General features: G+C 33.5%; 1 protein-coding gene across 11 annotated transcripts in view; it reads left to right on the top strand.

Annotated features, from left to right (window-relative positions):
* The window catches only part of ZEB1 (zinc finger E-box binding homeobox 1), a 180,432-nt gene that overhangs the window by 43,777 nt on the left and 109,924 nt on the right, over nucleotides 1-26,731 (top strand). For 2 of the 11 annotated variants that reach the window (XM_023218122.1, XM_023218128.2), the window contains exons 2-4: nucleotides 6,281-6,436; nucleotides 20,367-20,509; nucleotides 20,980-21,058. The exons of 3 other annotated variants lie outside the window; for them this stretch is intronic. The gene's annotated coding sequence lies outside the window, so the exon portion shown is untranslated. Of the gene's footprint in view, nucleotides 1-6,280; nucleotides 6,437-8,144; nucleotides 8,222-20,366; nucleotides 20,510-20,979; nucleotides 21,059-26,731 lie in introns of those variants that run through there. 6 more of the 11 variants (XM_023218120.2, XM_023218126.2, XM_023218121.2 and 3 more) reach the window with 4 other exon arrangements.

The raw sequence follows: 26,731 nt of genomic DNA, 5'->3' as shown, positions 1-26,731 counted from the left end.
AATCTTCCTGAAGTACTAATTAGATTTTTGAGCAGAGAATAAAACCATCCTTTCCAGCGTTGGCAAATACTCAATGTACTGTTCTGAAATACCTGTAGTACTTCCAAGTTTCTGCTTTGTGCTCACACTGTTTTCTTTGACCTGAAATGCAATTTCTATCTATAAAAATCTTAGTCATTATGAGGTCTAGCAAAGATCTTTTTCTTCTATGAAGCCTTCCTATCGACCCTAACTAAAATCTCTTCTCTGAGTTTCCAGCTTATACTGCTTGAGCTGGAGCAAGACTTCAGTGATTCTTGGAAGAAAGTGGGAGGTTATTTTCCCAATGAGATTCCAGGAAAGTTTAATGTCTTATAGTTCAGTCCCTTTAGCGTTCCACATACAGTTAGTGCTCAAATATTTGATAATTGACCTACTCACAAATGTTTTTGTGCGAAATTGCTAGCTATTCTCTATCCAAGAAGTAATGAAGTGTATAAGCTTCTTCAACTCTTTGTTGAGCCCGGGTCTCTTACTTATTTCTGCATCCTATCTGCTCTTGAGTAGTAGGGTCATCAGAAAGCAACCACTGACTTTGGGGGTAAGTTGTATGTATTTTGGAGGAGGAAGTAAAGGTGTTACTGGACTTTTAAAACAAGCTTTTTCTGTTTTAAAGTATTTTGCTTCCCGTTAGTGTATTTGTAAGATGATATTGGTATATGTAGTGTCTTGGCTATTTATCTATTCCCCTTTCTCTTTAACACAATATTCTCGAACTTTGGTGTGATACTGAATTAGAATCTCTAGGAGTGTGGCCTAGGACTCTACACTTTTACTAAGAATCAGTTGAGATGCTTATGAAGGTGGTGGTAGTAGTGATAATGGTAGTGATGATGATGATAATTGTAATAGCTCTGCTTTTGAAGGCTTATGATGTACTTACTGCACTTTTCTAGGCAGTTTGCAACTATTAACCTAATGTTCACAGCAAGCCTATGTGGTAATAGGCTATTATCCTCATTATACAAATGGAGAAACTGAGGCAGATATAAATTAAGTAACTTGTCACCAAAACGACTTTCTTATAAATACATCAAGAATTCATGAAAAGGATGAGGCATATTTTTTTGGTTGATAGTTTTTAAACTCACTTTCTAAAGGATTGCTTTAAGTAATGTGAATAATATGAATGTAAACTGGTTCTTATATAAGTTGAAATATCAATATGCCAACTCTATATAGAATACTTTAACAACTAGACCTAAATATAGATACTTACTCTTGCTTTTAGGAAACCTGTCACAATTCTTGGTGAAAAAGTAGACATGCACCCAAAAACTTAGAACATTGAGGAAACTTTTTAAATAATTACACTTTCTAAAATACATGATTTATATATATATATATATAGAGAGAGAGAGAGGGAGTCATCCCTCAGTATCCTCAGGTGGTTGGTGCCAGAACACCCTCAGATACCAAAATCCAAATACTGTGCCATAGTATTTGCATATAACCTATGCATATCCTCTCATGTACTTTATTTATTTATTTATTTATTTATTTATTTATTTATTTATTTATTTATTGAGACATGGTCTTGCTCTGTCATGCAGTCTTGAGTGCACTGGTACAATCATGGCTCACTGCAGCCTCGACCTCCTGGGCTCAATCAGTCCTCCCACTTCAGCCTCCCAAGTAGCTGGGACCACAGGCACGCACCACCATGCCCAGCTAACTTTTGAACTTTTTTGTACAGATAGAGTTTCATTGTGTTGCCCAGGCTGGTCTTAAACTCCTGGGCTCAAGCGATCTTCCCACCTTGGCTTCTCAAAGTGTTGGGATTACAGGCGTGAGCCACTGCACCCACCCATCCTCTTGTATACGTTAAATCATCTCTAGCTTACTTATAATAACTAATATAATATAAATGCTATGTAAATCGCTGTTATATTGATTTTTATTTGTATTATTTTTTGTTGTGTTTTTTAAATTTTTTCTGAATATTTGTGTGTGTATTGAGATGTTACTTTGTGACTAATGTAATTCAAGTAAAACTCATTAAGCATATATTGTCTGTTTTAGTAGCATAAGATAATTCTTGGTTTTATATGCTAAAATATTTTATCTTTTTAATAATAAATGATAAGAATATTTTATTCCCTTTTAGTTCATAGACTATGGGAAGTGGAGTAGGTAGTGAAAGTGGTGACTGTGGTGGTAGTATGGTGGAAGTAATTTGTTTAACATCACTGCCTGTCCAAAATAGTTTTGATGAATGATTTTAGGTGTTGCCTAGTAAGTGCTCTGACTTTTGAAACCAGTTGAACAAACAAGCATGTTGTGCTTTACTAGAAACATCTTGTAAGTTCTGACTCTGAATAGACAATGGAATCTAAATTGAGTTAGTGGAGGACATATCTTTACAACTAAATCTAAAGTGTTTCAACTATTTCTTTTTTTAATCTGCTGTTTATTTTTCTTGTAAAATTAATATTTTTGATTGACCAATCGTAATTGCATACATTCATGGGGTACACTGTGATGTTTTGATATATGTATACAATGTGATGTGCTTATGCTAATTAACATATCTGTCACCTCACCTGTAATATTTTGTAGTGAGACATTTGAAATTTACTTTATTATTTTGAAATACTTAATACATTATTATTGACTCTTGTCAACTTGCTACGCAATAGATCTCAAACTTATTCTACCTGAAACTTTGTACCCCCGATCAACTTCCCCCACCACCCTCCTACCCTAGCCTCTGGTAACCATTGTTCTATTCCCTACAGAATTCTATGAATTTAACCTTATTAGATTCCACATATAAGTGAGATTGTATGGTATTTGTCTTTCTCTGCCTGACTTATTTCACTTAGCATAATATCCTCCAGATTCATCCATGTTGTTGCAAATGACAAAATTTTCCCCTTTTTAAATGCTGAATAGTATACTGTTGTGTTTAGATACCCCATTTTCTTGATTCATCCATTGATACACTCTTAGGTGTTTCCATATCCTGGCTATTGTAAATAATGCAACAATGAACATAGGAGTACAGATATCCCTTTGACATATTGACGCCAGTTCCTTTGGATATATAACCAGAGTTGGGATCACTGGATCATATAGTAGTTCTATTTTTAGTTTTTTTGGGGAAACTTCCATACTATTTTCCATAATGGCTGAACTAATTTGCATTCCCACCAACAATGTACTGTGTAAGAGTTATCCTTTCTCCACACCCTGTCCAACATTTACCTTTCATCTTTTTAATAAAAGCTACTGTAACAGGTGTAAAGTAATATTGCATTGTGGTTTTAATTTGTAATTCTCTAGTAATTAGTGATGCTGAGCATTTTTTCTTGCACCAGTTGGCTACTCGTGTCTTCTGAGAAATGTCTGTTCAGGTTCTTTGCTCATTTTTAAAAATTGGGCGATTTGTTATTTTGTTATTGAGTTGTTTGAGTTACTTAAATATTTTAGATATTAACCCCTTGTTAAATGTATGATTTGCAGATATTTCTTTTTATATTTCCTGTTTACAAATTTCCTGAACTTCTCTTGCTGCTCATTTATATAGAGTTGGGATGAGTTATGTCACCTGAGGCAGTCAAGATAAGACTGTTTCTACTGCTATCCATGTGGCAGGCTTACTTTGTTACCCAATCCAGTGAAAAAGGGTGCCAGGATGTGAAAGAAAAATAGATGTGATGCCATGGAACATTCTAGGGCATTATCTTTTTTAGAGAGAGTTTTGATTAAAATTTTGCATATTTTTAAAACTCATATTCTTAGTCTGAAGAATTGGGTATAACGCTGAGTGTGTCTTAAAGCTAATAGTATAAATACAGAAGTATAAAATTTAAATTAATCATACAACTTTCTTTCCCTAACTTTATGAATTGATTTTTTGCAATTTCTGGAGCTAATGTGCTGAATGTTTGAAACTGAGTATGTAGGTTAAAAAGTTGAAATTTTCCTAATAAAATTATATCTATTTCTAAGGTATAACTGTTTCTTTCTTTAATTATAGTAAAAGGAGCATCTGTGGTTCTTCAGAGGTCTTAATTTTGCTGCCAGCTAGTTGTGTGACTTTGGGTAAATAATGTCACGTGACTGGACCTGTTTCTTTATTTGTAAAATTGTGTGTGGTGTTAAATTCCAAGACTGTTTTAAAAAATTTTTTTGTAGAGACTGGGTCTTGCTTTGTTGCCAAGGCTTGTCTGAACTCCTGGTTTCAAGCCGTCTTCCCCACCTTGACCTCACAAACTGTTGGGATTATAGGCATAAGCCTCCATGCCTGGCCAAATTGTAAGACTCTTATAATGGATGAGTAGAATATAGTTAAGATTATATAAAAACACAAGTCACTTCATGATCATCATCTGCTGGAATATGAAACTAGCTTTCTTGTGTAGATGTGTTATCAGCAGTGTTACTCACACCAAGAGGATCATTCTGTGGTTTTTAATTCATGATTTTGTAATCTGATAGTGACTTTTCATTATGTCTACTGATTTAAAATTAAATTACAGCCATTATGATTGGAATCATTGGGAAGAGTTGAAATGAACGATTTAGAATTGTTTCTGCAATACTGAAAGCCTGATTTTTGGGGGTGTGGGGTTGATGGAGGAGATATCTCTATGTTCTGTAATTTCATTTGACTAAGGAATTTACCTTTGGTCTTCTTCCAGAGTGAGGACATGAATACTTCCATAGCTGTATTCCGTATTACAGTTTGCTTTGTGGGTTTCATTAGGCTAAATAAGAAATACATAGTTATGTATTTTCTGCTTTAAAAATGCTTCTTGTTATAAAGTCTTCTCAAATCAGTTCCACATGTGATAAACCTATTCAAACTATTAAACTGCCCCAGTGTGCTTGCTTCTTTCTTGGAAATCTATCCATTTCTGTGTCTTTATGTACCACTCACTCTCCCCCATCATGTTTTAGGTTATAAGCTCCTTTCCTTTATATCTCATAGCACCCAGGAAAGAACTTTTGTTAGTCGCTGAATAGTTTATGTTATTGCTATTGAGAATTTTGGATTTAAATTATTGGAGTGAATAGACTAATGCTGTTTCTAGTATATCTAACTAGGGGTTGGTGTTATTAACTCAAAGACATAACAGTTTAAGCTCTAGGCTTTGTTTCTGAAGTCCATTTTTCTTAATCATAAGCCAATTATTCACTTTATATTATCTTATATAACGCCTAGGTATCGGGTTATTGATAGGTAAACATCAGGAATAGGTTGGATAGATATGCATGCACATATGTACACATGCACATGTATGTGAAACAGGATTACACATAAAATATATGAGAATTTGAGGTGTGTGTAATGTTTATAACTCAGCTAAGTCTTACATAGCTGTCTAGTTATGTACACTTAATTTTGGATCTTTTATAGTTAAAATTCAGAAACAATTTTTAAGGAAGATAAGGACATGTTTTTCTTTCCTTCGTGTTTTCAGTTTAGCTTTATTTGATGGTATTTTTGCTAAAGACTTGAATTGTCAGTAATAACTGTTGAAATGAGCCAACTTATAGCTGAGCACAAATTATGTTAGGGCACTGAGATATATCTTAACATTTGGGAATAATTTAATGTGTCTAATATTTAAGAATGATCAAAACAGACTGTACAACCCAATAATCATAAAGCCTATGGTCGAAAATCATATATAATTGACAGGCCCTATGAAGAGTAGCCATAAGAATCAAGAGAAAAAGAGTCTAAATTGGAACAGAAAAGGAGCTGAGTCATTTTTGTACTGTAATTAGAAGTTGGTAACCATAAATTTTGTCTTCCCAATACAAAAAGTATCATGATGAGGCAGGGTTACACTAAAGTGTAACCTCTAACTTCTTGTAGTATGTAGTATTACAATTAGTTGATGATTTAATAAATATAAATATAGATGATACTGTCAGAGTGTTTCCAGACATTACAGTTAGCTTTTAGGTGAAGGCAGTGCTTGACAGAACCTAGGTTTGTGACTCCATAGTTTATTATGTCATCTAATACCATCTTTATCATGTATTAATTTGGGTTATAGGATAATTGGGGTAACTTTTTGGTGAGGAATTGAAATTTTCTTAAAAGCATTTTCAGAAGATACTAGAATTTTATGGGATTCTTTTAATATAGCATGTCTTCTCAAATATAATATTAGGACTGTTTGAACAGGAGGTAAATCATATTCACCTTATTTTCCAGTTTAGAATTATTGCTGTTATCAGTTGGTGGGTGTGGGAACAACTTAATAAAGTTTGGGTAATTTAGTTTTCAGTTTAAATTCTCAACTGGCAGTTGGCCGAAAACTCCCATCTGAAGACATGATCATCCAAATGTCATTTTGTGATTTGGCTACTGTCTGCTTGATATAGGAAAGCACTATCAAGAAAGACTAATGGAGTGACTATCAAAACGAAGTCAATGGTAAGAGTTTTCATTTAAATTGTGTGTGTGTGTGTGTGTGTGTAAAGCCTATCAATTTATTATATTTGAAATAAAATTTTAGAACTTTTAAAATCTAGGACATAATGACAAGTGTTTGAATTTTATATGTCTGTCACTTATATTTTAATAAAATATATGCAAAGAATGGTTTTATAGATAAGAGATTTTACATACTTAATGTTGATAAATAGTATAAAAGTATGGAAAATCAATTATATAGTTCATGTCTGGTTTAAAAATTCAATTTTTGTAGTTTTATTGTAGTTATTTAAGATAGTGTATTACAAACATTGCTTGACTAAAGTTTAACTTTTTAAAAATTTATACTAAACTGAGTTTTTCTGTTCAGTTTCATAAGTGCTTCTTAAAGTAGACATAAGTTTTGCAGTAGTATGTTGAATACTGTTTTGTTTTTTACTTTCATTGTAAAATAGGAAAGAAAAAAGTATAATATATGACAAAATCCATTTAGTTTAACATTTATTCTTTAAAAATGTATAATTGCTGCTATACTTTGGTGGAAATCACTAAATTTGTAAGATTAGACGTTTATACTGTATACCCAAAACAAAGTGGAGTAGCTGTTCATAATATGGTACAGAATCAAATTTTGGTGATAAAATCAGACATCTCTCTCCTGCCTTACACATACTCCCACTGAGAAAATAATTTCTAAATTTGGTTACATTTTCATATGCTTCAAATGACCTTAAATTTATATTTTTCTCCTGAATATATTTGATTCCTGCATATCCCTTTTTTTGGACGTCTGTGTCCAATCAGATCCATGATTAGTCACGTTAACTTTGGACCAGAATGGAGGTAGGATCTTAGCAAGTTTGAAATCTTTAAGATCGTTGTTTATCTGAGATTATTCCAGCGTGTCCATGGACATAGTAGTTTTGTGATAACAAGATGATAACTGATGAAGATTAGCATGTTAATAATAGATTATAATTCTGTTAACCATTCTGTTGTCAAATGTGTGATTTTTGCGATTCACATAGTTGGAGTAATTTTTCATGCCCAATTAGAGATGTCAAAATTATGTTAATTGAATCTGGCCATGTTCTTAGCTGCTTTCTAGAGCTTAATAACAAACATATCAGGAAGAGCTCTTGTGACAAGCACCCAGCACAGCATCTGTCATTATGTAATCATTCCAATGTTTACAGTGAACTAAGTACTTGAGATGGCAACATTCATATTTTAGTCCATCTGTCTAGTAATTCATATTTGTATAGTCTGTCTACTATGTGTCATCCATTTAGGTAGATGCTGAGAATAAAATAGTGGGGTTAAAAACAGATATTCCCTAATTGTTACGGAACTTCCGGTGCCAATGGTAATTACAGTGTAGGTATAATTACACACCACAACTGGAACCAATACTGTGAAATGGCATAAGTTTCTACAAGGGTAGGAACAATAAAGTTAGTGTATAAATAAAGCATAGAACCTACACATTTATTTGAGTGAATTGATAACTTGCTTTTCAACTTTTAAAGTTAATTCTATTAATATCTGCTAAGCTAGGCCTCAGAAAGATTAAATTCTAACCAGAGAGAAATACATTTTTATGCTGCTATTCTATTTTCTTAGATTTCTTAAGAATTTACAACAAAGCCCTGTCAAAGCAGCATTCTTATGTGAGAATTTCACTTATGGGAGAGTTCTTACAGGATTTCAAGAAGGAATGCCCTGAAGAGGGACACTGATTTCCTCAACTGAACTTAAAATTGTTACATGCAGGCATTTTTAAAGGTAGTATACCATTTTCCTTAATCAAGTCAACTTTATCTCTTTTTTAAAGAAGGGAATGTAACATTTATGTTTTTCACATACACACACGCAGAAGCATACATGTCGATTACGTTTTGGAAAATAAAATCCACAAGCATTTGGATATCTGAATGTTTACGCTTCATCTCTGCAGTGACTTACAAATTTGGCTTTTTTCTGGATATACTCAAAGTCACCAACCTGAGTTCAAGTATTCTGATTTGAAGGTCTCAACTTAGAGAACTAGGCAGTCCCCCTTGTCAGTGCTAGGAGAAAGATGTCCTTCCCATACCTTCCAGAAAGAGTGTCTTGAAGAAATACTTCTTCCTGGGTAACGTGCCTTGGAATGTACGTGATACTCATTTTTCTTTGACAGCTCTTTTTGGTTCTGTTTAAGTGGCTTTGATGGGCTTATGATGCCCAGTGAAGAATTTGGTATTTAGCCACAAAAAAATATTTAAAACACATAATTATGTAAATATTGCAGATGGAGGATGATACATAGCATTTCTTTTATTGAAATGAATTTGAAATAACTTCTTTCTAAAACAAAATTCTACCAATAGTCGTCAGTTTTTAACTACATAACTTCTCAATATAGGAAATAATCAATGTCTGATTGGCTGTGTATGTTGGAGTATAATGCCTTTTGTTTTGAATTTGGGAGTTTCTACTGTCAGAAGAAAGGAGTTGTGAATTACAATGCTGTTAGAAGAAATGAATTGGAAGTTTGAGAAAAATTTAAATAAAAGTTACTGTTTAAAGATATGGAAAGGAAAATAATGTTTTAGTTCAATATGAGAAAGAACCTCTTAAATGTAGAAAATAAAATGGGGTGTCTTTCTACATCCATTCTTAAAAATTTGGCAGAAGTTATAAAGAAGTTACAAAGAAGGAGTTCCTGCTGATATAAGTCACAAGGATTATTTGAAGGAAATTTATGTCACATCTTGTAAAATCGTGGTATTGATAATTATAAATATGTAAAACTTTTTGTGAAATAGGTATTACTAAAAATATTGAGCTGCTATTTATAGTGAGATCATTATTTTTTAAGTAAATTTTTAGTAAATTTTAAGTAAATTTAACAGATAGAATAGCAAATCACATTTATTCATTCAATACATTCTTACCAACAACCTGCTATATGTCAGTCATTGCACTAGGCATGGCATAGTCATAAATAAGACTGATGTGATTCCATAGGTCTTGCAGGGAACATAGACATTAAGCAAGTAATTACAATAAAGTATAGTGGCTTATGATATTATAAAAACAAAGCAATTCTTTCTTAAGGATATCTTGAAATTGATCCGTAGTATATTAATTTTAATCCCTTCATATTCCTCATGAAATGAGGTTGTTCATTTTGATGTAAAAATTAGACTGACCTTCTTTACAGTTAGTAGAGACTGAAAAAGTCTTATTATTTGTATAGCTTATTTAAAATGAGAAACTGCTGTGGAAAGATCTGCAAGTTTCTGAGATACCAAGAAACGTGAATATGAGCAGAACAAACACATAATGCCTGTCATGAATATTATATACATTATAAATGTCATTTAAGACAATTATATGAAGCAGTTTTACATTTAAAACTACCAAGTTGTAGTAGTTAAGAAGTTGGGCTCCAGAGTCATACTGGTTGGGTGTGAGTGTTAACTCTGACACTTACCAGCTTTGCAATCTTCGGAAAGCTGCATAACTCTACTGTGCTTCAGTTTCCTTACCTGTGAAATTGGGATAATAAGAGTATATATCTTGTGAAAAAATATATTATTTGATATATAAAAATGCTAAAAGAGTATCTAGCATATGGAAAGTGCATAGAAAGGGCTCCAAATGTTGTTTTAGTTAATAATAACAATAATGATAATTTCTTCATCTTGAAAATATCCTACTTCATTCATAAAGTTGTGCCAACTGAAATAATTGCAGATGGTGCTTAAAATACATACAATATATATTTCAGAGTGGTATGTAAAGAGCTTTTATTATTACTGCTAAACAAACAAAAAAAAGTCTGTGAAATTCTCATCTAAGCTTTGGGACCTCTTTAGCTGAATTTCAGCAGTCACTCAAAGGCTTTCTAGAGATGCCATCTAGAGATAGTTTATAACTTAGTGCCCTTTTTTTTTTTTTTTTTTTTTTTTTTTGCAATACAGACATTTTTGTTTTCATTTTAAGATGCTGAATGAGAGAAAATTATTTCAGTACAAGTATGGTTTCCCATGACCACAATTAGTTATAATGTAACCAGTCAACAGTTGTCTATTGAAAACCACTAGCTATTAATATAGTGTCGTGGTAGCCTAAAAGAATTATGCTATCATTCTACTTAGGCCCTAGGGAGACAAGGGCCGTGTAAAGAATACTTAAAGCACAAAATCCGAGACCTAGTTCCTGCTATGCCACTAATAAACAGAGTTATCTTAGATATACGAACCTGTAAAAATTATGAGGCCATCTTAGCATCTCAGTACCCTTATTATGTATGTCGTGTGTATACACACATAGCCATCCAATATTCCTTTTCCAAATTGAAATGAGAGGAATTCATTAGGGCTGTTTTAATTTCCAAATTTACTGAGTAAAAGAATTCTGTTCTAAAAATTATTTTGTATAATGCCTTCAAATTGAGTTTTACATGTACTATTTCAAGGCTTCTCAGATAGTCCCACATAAATTATCTAGTGTTTCTGCATCATTCTGTGATCTTTTCATTAATGTCAAGTGTAATGTTTTTTAACTTCACAAGGGAAACATGAAATTCCTTTAGTGTGCCTCATTTTCAGACATTTTCTTGTTGATTAAAATTCCTTTTTTAAATAAAGTTTCAACATTTACTAAATAATTTTTTTACCTTTGAATTAACTTTTTATAAATGAATTTTAAATAATGACAGCAGTCATTACAAACTCTGCTGTTGGCAACACTAGAGGGCATTTCTAGTTCTTGAAATAGTCTCATGAGTTCTCAGAATAATTTACCAATTCATTAAACAGCAGACTAGCATTTTAAGGGAAAGGAACTGAAACAAGCACGATACATATATTATACTATATATACTATATATATATTATGAATAGATAATATAAATATGTATGTATACATTATATGATATATGGATAATACATATATATTGAATGTATGTATACACACGTCTGCTTTACCAGATGTTCTCACTGAATCACTACTCCTCAAAAGCCGGAGGAGTATTTGTGATCTGCGCATTGAAGCACCACTGTATTATCCAGTTGTGTATTAGTGTCGTGGAGGTCTATGCTCTGATAGGTTTAGCATCAAGTGAACATTGAGTAAAAATGTATATGTATATGTATATACTCATACATGCATACATACGTACTCATCAGAAGTTAGTTGCTGTGATTATTGAACTACTAGATGCTAACTAACATAGTCATAATTAGAATAATTTTTCAGAGAAAAAATGAGAGCTAAAATAGATGCCCTTTATAGGCTTAGTAGAAGATTTAAGAATACCTCTGTTTTGAATTACTGTATTTTAAATGTTAAAATATTTGCAAGGGGTTTGAATGCAAACATTTTTAGGAAAAGGATATTATATAATGTTAAATATATAATATTAAATATTAACATGCAATGATATGAAAGAAGACTGAAGTTTATAAGAAAATTCAATTAGCATAAAGAAAAACTTTTTTTTTTCCTGGGAGGATTTGCTTACTGTGGTGTATTGGGGAAAAAAATCTTACATATCATTAAGTAATCATTAACTCGGTAAAAGTAAAGTCAAGGACCAACGAAAATAACCTAATTGTTGTGAAAATAAGGTGACAAATAGACAGTCCCATCTTACTCTGTAACCTACTTTGTATAAGAGGGGATACATGATAACCACTAGAACAGTGGTGGATATGCAGGTGGTAGGTACATAAGGGGTATAAGAAAGTCTTTCTAGTTCAAATGTATTTCTGCCATGTACTTTACCCAGTAGAAATGCATTTACATTTTTAAGAGGAGCATATAAATCCAAATATCTCTGTTGATGTGTATACCTATCATTTACTTAAATACCTGAGTACCTACTAAGTATAAAATACCCCATTATTTTATCTTTAGCACAGTGAGGCTGTAACAGTTTACACTCCTATTATGTAGCTGAGACCAGTTGGTCTCTTTTAGAGAAGGGAGTATCAGTTAGTTAGAGAAGAGAGTATCAGTTAGTTACAGAAGGACTCATTTGAATCATGAGATAATTTGTGAGAATGCATACCCAAGTAATATGCTCTAATAAAATCAGAAAGCAGCATGCTTTTGTTGAGAAATGGAGGTAGGAAGGTATCAACATAAAATAACCTTCTTTGTATTGGTTCAGTGTACCCCATAAACTGTCATCTCTTTTGTTTGTTTGTTTTGAGGGTACAAATTATTTCATTTTCTGATATTCTCTTTCCTAAAGTATTGTTGGACTGAAACTTAACAAATTCTCCCCCCCATATATATGTATATACACACATACACACATATATATGTATTCTTTCTACACACACACAGCAATAGTATGTGCAAGTCTAATTTTAAGATGAATCTTTTAAAGCATGGGTGAATCAGTGCCAGTCACACACAGGGCAGTCTGTCATATCTTTTGCATCCTTGCTTTGTGTTGGTTGTGAATGTTCGTTATGTAGTAGGGTAGGGAATTCCGTTTTTACTTGTACTAGAATATATCTGGCTTAATAGATGATGTTCCGAAGGCTTGAATTAAACAAACAAACAAAAACTTTAGTGTAAAAAATTTCAGATATACACTTAAGAGAGACTAGTGTAATAAACCCCATGGCCTAGAGTTAACAATCAGCAAAATTTTGCCACATCTGCTTCATCTACTGTCTTCTTTTTCCTCAACTATTTTTAAAGTAGATCCCAGACTTCAAGTCTTTTCACTCCTACATTCTTTCATAGGCATTTCTTTAAAAGAAGGAATTTTTCTTATATAACCACAATACCTTTATCACATCCAACAAAATTAACAATAACTACTAACCACCTCATATTCTCTCTGTATTCGATTTCTCTGCTTTTGACTGAAAAATGTCATTTTTACATTTAGATTGTTCTTTCAGAATCCAACCAAGATCTATATAGCATTTGTTTGTTAGGACTGCTGTATAATTAAAAGGTCTTTTCTTTCCCACCATTTGTCTACCTCACTCACTCCCAAACCCCCTCCTTCCTCCTTCCCTCCCCTTTTCCCTTTCATGTGTTAATGACGAAACTGGGTAAACTATCCTGTAGAATATCCTCCATTCTGGATTTCTGTGTTGGCTTCTAACTTATTCCTATAGCCTCTGAATTTCCTGTGAATTAAAAGTTGGCTTGAAAGACTTAATTAGTTTCAGGTTCAACTTTGGTTTAGATGTTGAGGATGGAAGGCGTGCAGGAATACTTCACACATGGAACTGTTTCTTTATACTGCATCACATCAAGGAGCATATGTCTGCTTGTCATACTTTTATGAATGCTAAAATTGGGCAGTGGTGCCAGCCCAATGTCTCTATTGAGAGTTTTCTACCAATCTTTTCTCCTGTGGGAAAAGTTGCTGACTGTTCTTTGAATCAATTCTGTCATTAGGGTTTGCGAGAGAATGAATTTTTAAATCTGCCACCACTTACACATTTATTAGTGGAAATTCTTCTATAAGAAGAAATTTCCTTCATAAATTACACCTTTTTGATATACCTGAAACAATGTATACTGGAAAGAAGCCTGATGTCTTAATTATCATCTGTTAAATACCTAGTGTAATATTCCAAAGGTAACTTGAGATACTACAGGGACCACATAGCACCTTGAGTACCCATTTTACATGTAACTCTGAGGACTTTCACAGAATAAAGATATTTCTTATTTTATTTTAATGGAAATTGTCAGTATTAGGATAATTTTATGTAGTCAACGTATATACAGTGTTGGTCCTATAGGAGTTGGAGACCTTTTCCCAGTTTTATTTGGTCAAATACATTATTTTGTGATGAACTAACTGTGAGTGATGAGTTGAGCTTCAAAAAACATGATACTTCATTAAATCAACAAGCTGAATAGTATCATCTAACCAAAGCTGTAGAATGAATGGCAATAAACTTAAATTCAGGAACAAAACAATCACCATTTTTGTTAACTAATTTGTCCACCCATCATCACTAACCCCATTTTTATTTAATACTTGTAATGAACAAAATCTGAAAAATAAATAAAACTAAAATATTTCATTTGTAGATGACATGATTACCTAGAAAAATCTACAGTAGTCAGCTCTAAAATCATTTATTAAATAATAAAAATTTAATAAAGTACCAAATATACTGTATCTTTATATCATGTGAAAATCATTCTGGGTAAATATCCCATTCAGAATTGCAACAAACAAGATGTAATATCTAGGAATACATTTGAGGGAGATATTAGATCTTTGGAAAATAAGTTAACATCCAGTGTATTTGAAACAATTTTAAGATTCAAATAAAAGGAGAGAAACTGTTTTTAAATCAAGAACATTGGCAAATTATTTGACTAAAAGTAATTTACAGATTTTGGGGTTGAATCTCTAACTTCCAAATTTCTAGTGATTTATTTTATAGTGATTCTGTAATGAGAAGTCTTGTCCTACTAAATATCAGAAAGTTTTAAAGCAAGAGTGTCTAAAACCGTGACAATGATGCAAGAATAGGTGTGTTACCCAGATACCAGAAAAGACCTCTCTGTCCTTTGGAGATTTAAGTATAAATTTTCTGGCTGGGCCCAGTGGCTCACGCTTGTAATCCCAGCACTTTGGGAGGCCAAGGAGGTCAGATCATTGAGATCAGGAGTTCAAGACCAGCCTGGCCAACATGGTAAAACCCTCTCTACTAAAAATAGAGAAATTAGCTGGGTGTAGGTGGTGCACGCCTGTAGTTTCAGCTACTCAGGAGGCTGAGACAGAAGAGTCACTTGACCCCAGGTGGCAGGGGTTGCAGTGAGATGAGATTGTGCCGCTGTACTCCAGACTGGGCGACAGTGAGACTCTGTCTCAAAAAAAAAAAAAAAAAAAAGAGGCGTAAATTTCATTTGAAGCCTGACTTCATGGCCAGTGAGAGTGAAGGGACATGGCCTGCATCCCATGACTTATGCAAATCCCTGTGGCTGACTCAGACCTCAGTTTCTCTGCTTCTGCTTGCATGCCGCCTTGGTTTCTGCCAATGTCAATACATATGTGAAACCAGCCCCTTTACTAGTTTGAAACATTTAACATTTTGTGAGTTAAGAAATCCTGAATAGGTGATAGACCAGCAAATTATTTTCTTAATATTTGAGTAGAACATGCTATCTACGTTCATTCTTTTCTTCTACTCATACTTCCCTGAATTAATACAACTGTTTTCTTAAGAGGAATACTGAAAAAATCAGCTTGTTTTCATTTTGTAAAACATAGATTACTGGAGGACTATTAGGAATATAAAATTTGTGCCATCTGTTAACATACACAATAACTAAATGTATGACAGAATATTCTTTCCTAAGAGAGGGGCACTTAAAGGATATTTGTTCAGTGGTGTTGGATAGTACTATTCAGTGATACACCTCAAAACTAATTAGATAAAAATCATCCATAGGAGTTAGAAAAGGTAGCAGAGAGAATACCTTTACATCTCATATTTGAAGAATTAGTAGAACTCACCCAGAAGATACTTGAATATTAAAAATTTGTGTTGGACCAAAATATTATGATTAAAAGGATAATAGAAAATTGTGGAAACTACATTAAAAATTATAGGGAAAGTGATAATGGCTATAAGTTATATATTATTGTAAATATGCAAGTTTAGATATCAAGATTCTGAACCATAAATGAGAAATGAATGTGACAGATTAAGAATATGAAAATAAAGACATATGAATAATAAATAAATATGGGTTTTTTTTGTTGTATTAAAGGACATCAGTTTTTAAAAAGAGAAATCTAATATTTGCAAGTAAGCAGTGCTAACAGACCCTTTTGGGAAATAATGCAGGAATACTTGCTGAGAGTCACAATAATGTTTAGAAATATCATAATAACATATTAGGAAATACTACGCTAATTATCAATCTCTCATATATGTGTATATATATATAGAAAATTCCCAGCTTAAAGACTAATTATAGCACAGCAACATAAAATATTACATTTAAATGATTATTTTTGGAGACTATAGAACAACACTGTTCAGGAGAGCTTTGTGGTGATAGAAATATTCTATGATTGCACTGTCCAATATGGTAGCCATTTGCCACATGTGGCTTCTGAGCCCTTAAAATGTGGCTAAGGCAACTGAGAAACTGAATTTTTAATTTAATATTAATTATTTAAATTTAAATAGATAAATGGGACTAGTGGCCACAAGTTTAGATAGTGTAGTTCCAGAAATAAGGAGAAATGTTTGGTATAAGTGAAAATAAAATAGTAAATTTATATGCCATGATTACAAGTATGTACATAACTAAATGTACATATGGAAAGTGATAGTCACAATTAAAATATTTATGTTAGAATTGAAGGAAATAGGTGTTTTTCTTAAAATGCTAAATTTTTAAAAGGTTACATGACAATAATGTAACACTTTAGCACTGCACTGGTACTGTTCAGTATGGTAGCCACCAGCCTGATATGCAATTTAAATTTATATCTGTTTAGGTAAAATTAAAAATTCAGTACCTTAGTCACACCAGTCACCTGCCAAATGGGCAGTAGTCATATATGGCTAATGTTTACCTTTTCGAACAATGAAGCTATAGAACAATTATACCATTGCCAAAAATTCTATTGTACAGTGTTGTAGAAAGAACTGGTAAAAGGAATATACTGGAATAAGTCACTGATAGTTTATTAGTGAGTAGTTTCTAAGGGCCCACGAGAATTAAAACTGGAAATTGGATTCAATAAAAAGTATAAAGGAAGAGTATCATAAGATCCTACTACTGTAACCTAGATTAGTGGGGTTTTTTTTTTTTTTTTTTCAGATAGAGTTTCACTCTGTCGCCCAGGCTGGAGTGCAGTAGCGTTGTTTCAGCTCACTGCACCCTTACCACCTCCTGTATTCAAGTGATTGTCCTGCCTCAGCTACCCAGGTAGCTGGAATTACAGGCATGTTCCACCACTCCTGACTAATTTTTGTACTTTTAGTAGAGACAGGGTTTCTCCATGTTTCCCAGGCTGGTCTGGAATTCCTGAGTTCAAGTGATTCACTTGCTTTGGCCACCCAAAGTGCTGGGATTACAGGCTTGAGCCACTGTGCCTGGCCTACACCATTGCTCCTTGAAGAATGGGCTATGAACTGGTGCTGGTTTGTTCATCAATCTGTGACTAAATGCTTACTCTCAATTTCTGTATTGGTTTAGAAACTCTTATAGTCATGTCATATTTCTGTCATTCAGACATATCATTTGTCTCCCTGGTTGAAGTGCAGGCCAGTAGTTTTAACTCAGTTGCCTGGAGAGTTTTATGTTGAGTGAGCTGAGTATAGTCATGATGGTAGTCCATGAACATGGGTCCCCAATGGGGAGAAAATAGTCCTTCACTACAGATTGCATGAGAAACATTGGCCAGCATTAAAGAAGGAAAGTGGATTGCTCAGGGAAGTTTTGTAGGGAACTTAAAGTGAGATGTTAGTATGGCTTAGTAGTCTGTATTTGCAGGTGAAATTAAAAATTCAGCATGAAATCTCTGAATGTGGTAAACTTAGACTTCATCCTCTGAGGTGGAAATGAGGCAAGGGATACGTTATCCACAGCATGAGTAAGTTTCTAGTCAGTTCCTCTGTCTTGGGAGTTTGTTTTCCCTTTTCGCCCTTGTTGGCTTTGGAGATTCAACCAGCTAGCAGTCTTTTCCTTTCAGTAGGATTTCCAACTTTGTGTTGGCCTTTACCCCGTTTTAGCTCTTTTTGTCATATTATCTGCACTTAGTACTTGGTAACCATTTTCACCCCTTCCCCCCAGAGTTAGTTCAGAGGCTTACAGGATGTTGAAAGTAGGAAAATTGTTTTTAAATTAAGTGAGTTTTTGTGTACACTTATTTCTTTAGCCTAAAGTTTTGTTTTAAATCTCTTTTTTTTCACATTTAAACCTGATTCCCCGAGATAAGATATAAAATTGAATTATGTGTGAAATGTGGAAAGGTTTTTACTGCCTGTAATCAAAGCATAATCTGTCCATTAAAGCATTATTTTAGTGATGAAGGGTGGACATACATCCCAAGTTTACTACCTGTTTTCTTACTGTGGTTTTGACCATACAGCAAATGATATCTTCTACTCTGAAATGAAATGCACCATACACATTGTCCAGTATGTTTTGAGTTTTAATTCTACATTTTCAGATTTTGGGGTCAAATGGAATCAAGTGCTTTATAAATAGCTGTTTCTTCTGATTCTATTGGCCTTACATATTAGATTTTTAAAAGTATACACATTCAGTCCTTTATCAGTACTATTAATCTGATGTTGATTTTAGCATTTCTTCTTCTTTTTTTTTTTTTTGAGATGGAGTCTTGCTCTGTCACCCAGGCTGGAATGCAGTGGCACGATCTTGGCTGACTGCAACCTCCGCCTCCCGGGTTCAAACAATTCTCCTGCCTTAGCCTCCCAAGTAGCTGGGATTACAGGTGCTTGCTGCCACGCCCAGCTAATTTTTGTATGTTTAGTAGAGATGAGGTTTCACCATGTTGCCCAGGCTGGTCTTGAACTCCTGACCTTGTAATCCACCCACCTCGACCTCTCAAAGTGCTGGAATTACAGGCATGAGCCACCACACCCTACCAGCGTTTCTTCTTTTTCTCCCCAATTTATCAGATTTGGAAACAGTTGGAAAACATTTAAAGGAAGTAGATTCTGTGTTTTTAATAATAGTTTAAGTTAAAGGAAAACAAATGAATAAGATTCTGTTTATTGCAGTCAGACAAAATGTACATATTAAAATACGTAAGAAAATCATACTTATAGAATGGCATCTTCTGATTTCAATTTAATATTATGGTAATGATTTACTTAGGCAGAATTATATCTGTAGACAGCCATTTTATCACTTGATTTATATTGCTCTACACTCTGGACAAAAACTGTTAATACTAAAGCATTAAGAAGGTATATTACTTTTCATCTGTATTAATATTCTTCTTCTGATACTTGGTATTTAATAATATATTTTAAAGTACTCTGCATGATTTCCTGATCTTAAAGCATTCCATTCCTTTCAAGGAGTTTGGATTATAATAATTTATTTATAGTATTTTCTCATTCATATTTTAGAATATGGCATTTTAAAATATTGTATTCCTAACAGTTATTTAATATATAATTAAACATTTATATTAGTATTATTTTTTATAACATCTTTTCAAGCTCCTCAGAACATTTGTAGGCTTTTGTTTCATTTTATGTAAGTTTCACCTTAAGAATATTGAATGATTGGTTAATATTCTTCTTAATAATCAAAATTTTTTTAAATGCTTACTATGTACCAGGACCTATTTAAGGTACTACAGATAATCAGTGTGTCAAAAAACAAAGCCAAACTTCCTTTCCTCATGGAGTTTTATATTCTAGTAGATTGATTCTCCTGTTGATTCATACTAAATTAATTTATTGATTATAGTAGAGTAATTTATTGATTCTGTGGCATTTAACACAATTCAAAGGGCTACTTTTCTGTTAGTTGTTAGGAAATAGCATATGCCATTATCTTGGAAATACAAAGGGAGGACAGAATTTCTGCTGGTTCTAACTCATTGCTTTTTAATGAGTTTAGCTATATATTTTTTTTAAACGGAATTTATAACTATGATCATTTGGCAGCCTACAGTTTTTCTGTATTTTTTTCAACTTCTCAACTTCCCAGTGATGGGGGTAGACATTGAACTAGTCACTTAAGGTTTTGGGTCTAAGGAGTAATGTTTGAAACATGCAGTATTTAGAGGAGATACTTTTTGTGAATGAAGAGAATGTGATTTTAAGCATACTCATGATTTCCTCTAATTTCTGTTCTCACAACTTCATTTTGTAATATGGAAAGATAAGCTTGATCCAAATAGTATGATCTCAGTATAATCTTTTACTCTTCTCTCCTCCCTCAGGACAACCTTAAACTTCCACCACAAGAGGAATATAAAGAGGTCCCTCCTGCACCAAGAAAGATCTGCAGATCTTTTTCAGTGTTCTTGGAGGTGTGGGGTGTGAGAACTTGATCAGTTTGTGTCAGCCACCTTGTTCTCTAAAGGTAAGCACTGTGTAGTAAGTGCGCACTCGTGGGCCCAAGCTCCTAACCTAAGACTGGTTTTGGAATGCTCCATCAAGGGTGTGAGACCTTCAGATGTTCTCACAGAAGGGAGGCCCAGACAGCTACCCGTGGGTAGGACATCACACATTCATCAAGAGGTGCTTTTCGTTATTTAGAAGTGAAGCATGCCCTGGGGAGGTATGATATTTTTGTTTTGTTTTACTTTAAAAAAAAAAAAAATCCCAGTCATAATAAAACCTGTTTCTAGTTTAGTCTGCCTTTTATATTCAGTTAATAACTGCTGGGGTTAATCAAGAATTTTTTTGTATGTCTTGAGATATGGATTAGGAATTTTGAAACAATGACACCATTTAGGACCTCTAGTGACATAATAGTTTCAGTTGATAGAACCAGCTTTAAAGAATTACTTTTCATGATCTTTTTGAAGCTGTATCTTATCTTTACTTCAGGGAAAGCCCCTCAAACAATTTTGTATTCTGTATTACACTTCAGAAAGTGTGGAAGCAAAGGCCATCTAATCTTTAAAAGGTATGTAATCATAAAATTTTTTATGTCAGATTTAATTGAAAAAGATTACTTAAAACTTGAAAACATTACTTAAAATTGGCAATTTCTTTTTCATCTTACAACTTCTTCCTGTCTTCAGGAAATGAAGAATAAATATGTTGGTTCTATTAGGGAAACCTTATGAAGGATAAACAAATTAATGTCTGTGCTTTACTTCCAAATTCTAACATCAGAAAACCTTATTGTTCACTTATATAATCTATAGATGTCTCTCAAAATGACCAGTCTTAAATTAAAATGTCATTTGGATATCATTAATTGACTATGGGGAAGAACAGAAGCATGTTGATTTCAAAAATGTCATTAATATTAGCATTAGGTCAGTCTTAGACAAGAATACTTTGAATAACAAGAGACTAAATGTCTAGTAAAACATTTTAGATTATAATTCCCAGTATTCTGTAGTATTAACAATGAGGACTTAAAGAACTGATGAAGAAATTAAATATGTCCATTTCATTTCATTCATCTTTTCTTAAAGCTCTTAAAGTGATCCTGAAGACTTTAGTTCTACAAAATGTGAACAACTTATGGACCACTAAATTGGGGAGTAATCTGCTGATTTTTGTCTAGCAACTCTGCCTCTGATGCAGGATAATTTTTTTGTCTTTTCAAAACCGTTGTTCTTCCTATATCTGTATAATAAAAGATATTAAAGAGAAAAAATACTTGTGTGTTTGCTGTAAGAATGAGGAAAAAATACAAACTGGACCGTTTTGAAAAACCTTGAGAACCAATTTACTTTTTTTGTGTGTAAACGATTGAGGAGTTAGAACTAGTCTTGGTTATTATAACTGCAGGTAAACTTAAAAGATTTAAATCTTCAAAACAGATTATCATGTAGGTTTTATTAGAAAAGAAATATAGATTATTGGGTGTATAGAGATAACCTATATATATATGTACAGTTTTTTTGAATTTTTATTTGCAAGAGTATGCTAAATATCTTAGCCTTTATAACAGCATAGAATAGAATGGACAAATGTGTTATATATCTTTTAGCCAGTTGAGAAAACACTTTGAATTAAGTCTCCAACCTAATGAAAATTATAAGGTGGGTTATAGAAATAACTAAACAGGTTATTATTTCTTAACCAAGCTAAAGATTTATTCTAACTAAAATACTTGTAATCTCCCCAAACATACTTCTTTGTAGGATGTATAAATAAAATGGGGACCTATGAAATCTATGAGATCTTGCCCTCTGTAGCTACAGTATCAAAAATAAGATCGTTTCCTAATAATTCTTATTAATAACTTATCCATCTCAATTCATAGTAGGTGAGAAAATCAACTATTGTTCTATGATTTTGATCATGTGTAGGAGGGAAACCCAAAATAATGGTACTGTGGGTTTCTTCCATTGAAACTAGTATCTGGGAGAAGATTTGATTTTCACGTGTACATATACACATACCCATATTAGAGGTTCTTTCTTTTTTTTAATCATGTAAGGATGATTTGTCAAAGATCAGGTTTCTGATTTGTCTTTCATCGGTATCAGTATGCCACATTTTGTTTTTGTTTTTGAAGTGTTCCTAGCCAGTTCATGCTAGTCCCTACTAGAAATTTTGTTCCCCTGGCATGATCATGCTCTTTACCTACTCTGATAGCTAGAGGGAGGTGAGAGAAGCAGTCTCATGTGTTTACCAATAATTTTTTTTAGAGATGGGACAACAAAGAAATTCTAGCCTTTGGAGGCATCTGGACCAGCACTATATGGTACAAAGATAATTTGAGCCATAAATAGAAGCCGCATATGTAATTTTAAGTTCTTAATGGCCATTTAAGAAAATAGAGGCAAAATTAGTTTTCATTACATTTTATTTCACCCAATAGACACAAAAATATTATTTCAACATATAATTAATAGAATGTTTTATGAGTTTTTTTCATACTCAGCATTCAAAGTCTGTGTATTTTATACTCATAGCACATCTTATGTTGGACTAGCCACAGTTCAAGTGCTCAATAGCCACACGTGGCTAGTAGTTACCATATTCCACAGTTCAGATCTAGACAATGAGTGGAATTCTCATTTTAGCCTCATACATGCTAAAATCCACTGGATGACCCTGCGAACTCCCCTTGTTTAGAGTTACCAAATTTAGCAGAAGTTAAAAAACAAAACAAAACAGGATGTCCAGTGTAATTTGAATTTCAAGTAAATAACAAATAATGGCTTAGTGTAATTATGTCCCATGCTATATCTGGGGCAAACTTTTACCAAAAAAGTTACTGCTTATTCGAAATTCAAATTTGACTGGGTGTCCTGTATTTTATCTGACAACCCTTCTCTGGTTTAACTTGAGAAGAAGACATCATCAGGCTGCCTGATCTTGGAGGACTAGAAAATAGAGCATGTCTTCCTCTGCACAGGATTTTAATAACCCTCCAAAAATCAGCCTATAAACTAGAAAATATCTGTAGCCCATTTCTTCCTAATGATCTAGTACGTTTAAGACAGAAGAGGGGTCAAATGACAAGGATTTAGTCCATACATCTTTAAACATTTTAAATTATTACATTAACGTGTAAGGTTTATGAAATTTTATAATTTGAATGATTACTTGAATTTATAAAATGTAGATCATCTAACAGCACATTGCTGCTATCATTTCTCTTGAAAACTAATTCTCCCTTGGCAGTAACCATGGCAGTTTTCAGGGTTTTGGCCATTTCAAGGTATTTTCCTACCATTGGTTTCCATTGCATCTGTCACATAAATCTCTGGTAGTCAAGCATTAACACAAAATACAAGGCTACTGAATGCCAGGATTAGGCCTACTTTGTTACAAGTATTTAAGTACTTGTAATTCTTTGCTCTGGTGTTGACCGTTGGATCCTGACCAGTTCAGCAGTTGGTCTCCTGAGAGCTTCTTTTACAGAGGAACATCTTTCCATTTTCATTCTTTAACATTTTTAATGTATTAATTTTAGTACTATTTTTGAAGCATACAATCACCTCCTTAGTAGTGTGGATCTACCCTCCTTAAGCACTACAGAAGAGACTATTTGTCTCGAAAGACAGTCATTGCACCACCTCCCTCTCCCTCCAGAGAATACTTTTCCTTCAGAAGGTGCATGACTCTAGGTGACAGGTTTACATTATTGTTTATGTAGGCAGGTGGATGCCAACTGCCAATGCAGAGTGGCATAATTTAGCAGTTCCAAAGTTAAGCTATGGCGCATTCCAAATCCATTCACGCTTAGGAGAATGTACCCAAGAGTGTGGGGATGTTTTCAATTACTGCATTTCCTTCAGAGAACAAGAACTACAGGTAAGTTTTTGTGTGTGTATGTGTGATCCAATAATTATTTTAAAATAAGAAATGTCAGAATCTGAAAATATTGCCCCTCCCCCAAAACAGTCACCTGAAAGATCTCAAATATAGCTTTCAGTATATAATATTATTTCCTTACTCCAAGAAGGAAGGAATTGGAGCTGGTGGTGATGGTGGAGTTGGGATGAGGAAGACAATTTACTGTCATTTGAAAGCTGTGAATGTCACACATTTTCATGTCTAGAAATATCCTGGGTTTATGTAAGAATCTGATTTTGCCTAACCTCTGATGTCTATGGTATGAATTATTTTGTCAGATTAACACATCTGTATATAAGTAAGGTGTTCAGCCTTTCTTAGCTAATGTCTTCAACAGCAATGAGTAAACTAATGAGTTGTGTCTGCGTTTTCACTTTTATTCTCAAGACTGACTTCCTTTTGTTTAAAGGCTTTTGCCTTATTTCTGAAACCATAATTTAAAGCTACAAAAGACCTGAAATATAATCTAGTGCCCTTTTTACCTGGGAATCCTTAGATGGATTTCAGAGATTCTGTGAATCCCCTAAAATTACAGTCATATTTTGTATACATGTGTTTTTACTGGGGAGAATGTTCATAATTTCCACCATATTCTCAGAGGATTTCATAACAAAAAAATTGGTCAACAACCACTGTGATCTAGTCTAATGTGATCATTTTACTGATAAACTGAAGTTTAAAGAATTTAAGTAACTTATCTTCATTCATTTGAAATGTAATACTTCTGAAAAGTTTATTTCTTTAAAATTCATACTGATTTTTAAAAGAAAAATACGTTTACCTTCAATTAATTAAACTTGAAAATACCAGCCTAAATGGGAGCGTCAGTTTGCTAATGGTTTCTTCTGTTCTGCCCTTTGAGTGAACTCTACTAGTTAACATTAAAATGGCCTTCCAATAAAGTACAAGACTATGTGATAAGTTCTTGAAGATAGATTAAAAAGAAAATGAATTATCCATTATAATTTAAAAATGAATTATCCATTATAATTTAAATCCCTTTTTCTCTTTTCAAATTCTGTCTCCAAAACTAAAACTCAAGAATATAGGTGAATAATGTTATTTTTGTATTTCTAGAATATTAAAAAAGTAGGTAATTGCCTTAATAAACATTACACTGGGCATTATTGGGACAGTTTTGGTTCTGAACCCCAGTTAAAGAAATTCTCCAGCCGGGCGCGGTGGCTCAAGCCTGTAATCCCAGCACTTTGGGAGGCCAAGACGGGTGGATCACGAGATCAGGAGATCGAGACCATCCTGGCTAACATGGTGAAACCCCGTCTCTACTAAAAAATACAAAAAATTAGCCGGGCGAAATGGCGGGCGCCTGTAGTCCCAGCTACTCGGGAGGCTGAGGCAGGAGAATGGTGTAAACCCGGGAGGCGGAGCTTGCAGTGAGCCGAGATCGTGCCACTGCACTCCAGCCTGGGCAACAGAGCGAGACTCCGTCTCGAAAAAAAAAAAACAAAAAAAGAAATTCTCCAGTAGCCTGTTCATGTTGTTCTTCAGTGATTAGGGCATTTTTAGGTCTTTTTGATCAAAAGATGCTTTTAATATTATACTAGGACTTTAGAAATGGTAAGTAAGCAAGTTCTGTATTAATTAGCAAAACTAATACCTTTTTCTCAAATTAAAGGAAATACCATTTTTCTTTTTCTTTTCTTGGTACTAACCAGTAAAATCTGCCTAGTTTAAAATCTAGTGCATTTATGCCATAAATTGAATATTAGAATAAAAAGCAATTTAGAGGATGATAAACAGAAGACAATTATTTTCTGAAAGGAGTAGAAAAAAAGTAAGGCAACTTGGAACACTACATATATAAATGTAAAATATATTACTATACTTTTATATAGATATTGTATATCCATATATATATATATATTTTTTTTTTTTTTTTTTTTTTTTTTTTTTTTTTTTTTTTGAGACAAGATCTCACTCTGTCACCCAGCCTAGAGTGCAGTGGCACAACCACAGCTCACTGGAACCTCGACCTCTGAGGCTCAAGCCATCCTCCTGTCTCAGCCTCCCAAGTAGCCGGAACCACAGGTGTGCACCAAGATGCTGAGCTAATTTTTCTGTGTTTTTTGTTGAGACGGGGGTCTCATCATGTTGCCCAGGCTGGTCTCAAACTCCTGAGGTCAAGCGATCATCCCACCTTGGTCTCCCAAAGAGCTGGGACTGTCAGGCATGAGCCACCATGCCCAGCTGTACTATTTGTATTTTTTTTTTTTTATTATACTTTAAGTTCTAGGGTACATGTGCATAACGTGCAGGTTTGTTACATATGTATACTTGTGCCATGTTGGTG

Source organism: Piliocolobus tephrosceles, chromosome 9 (genome assembly GCF_002776525.5).
Source record: "Piliocolobus tephrosceles isolate RC106 chromosome 9, ASM277652v3, whole genome shotgun sequence".
In the NCBI taxonomy this organism is placed as follows: Eukaryota; Metazoa; Chordata; class Mammalia; order Primates; family Cercopithecidae; genus Piliocolobus; species Piliocolobus tephrosceles.
Note: the sequence above shows the minus strand (reverse complement) of the source record. Positions and strands in the feature narration are given on the sequence as shown.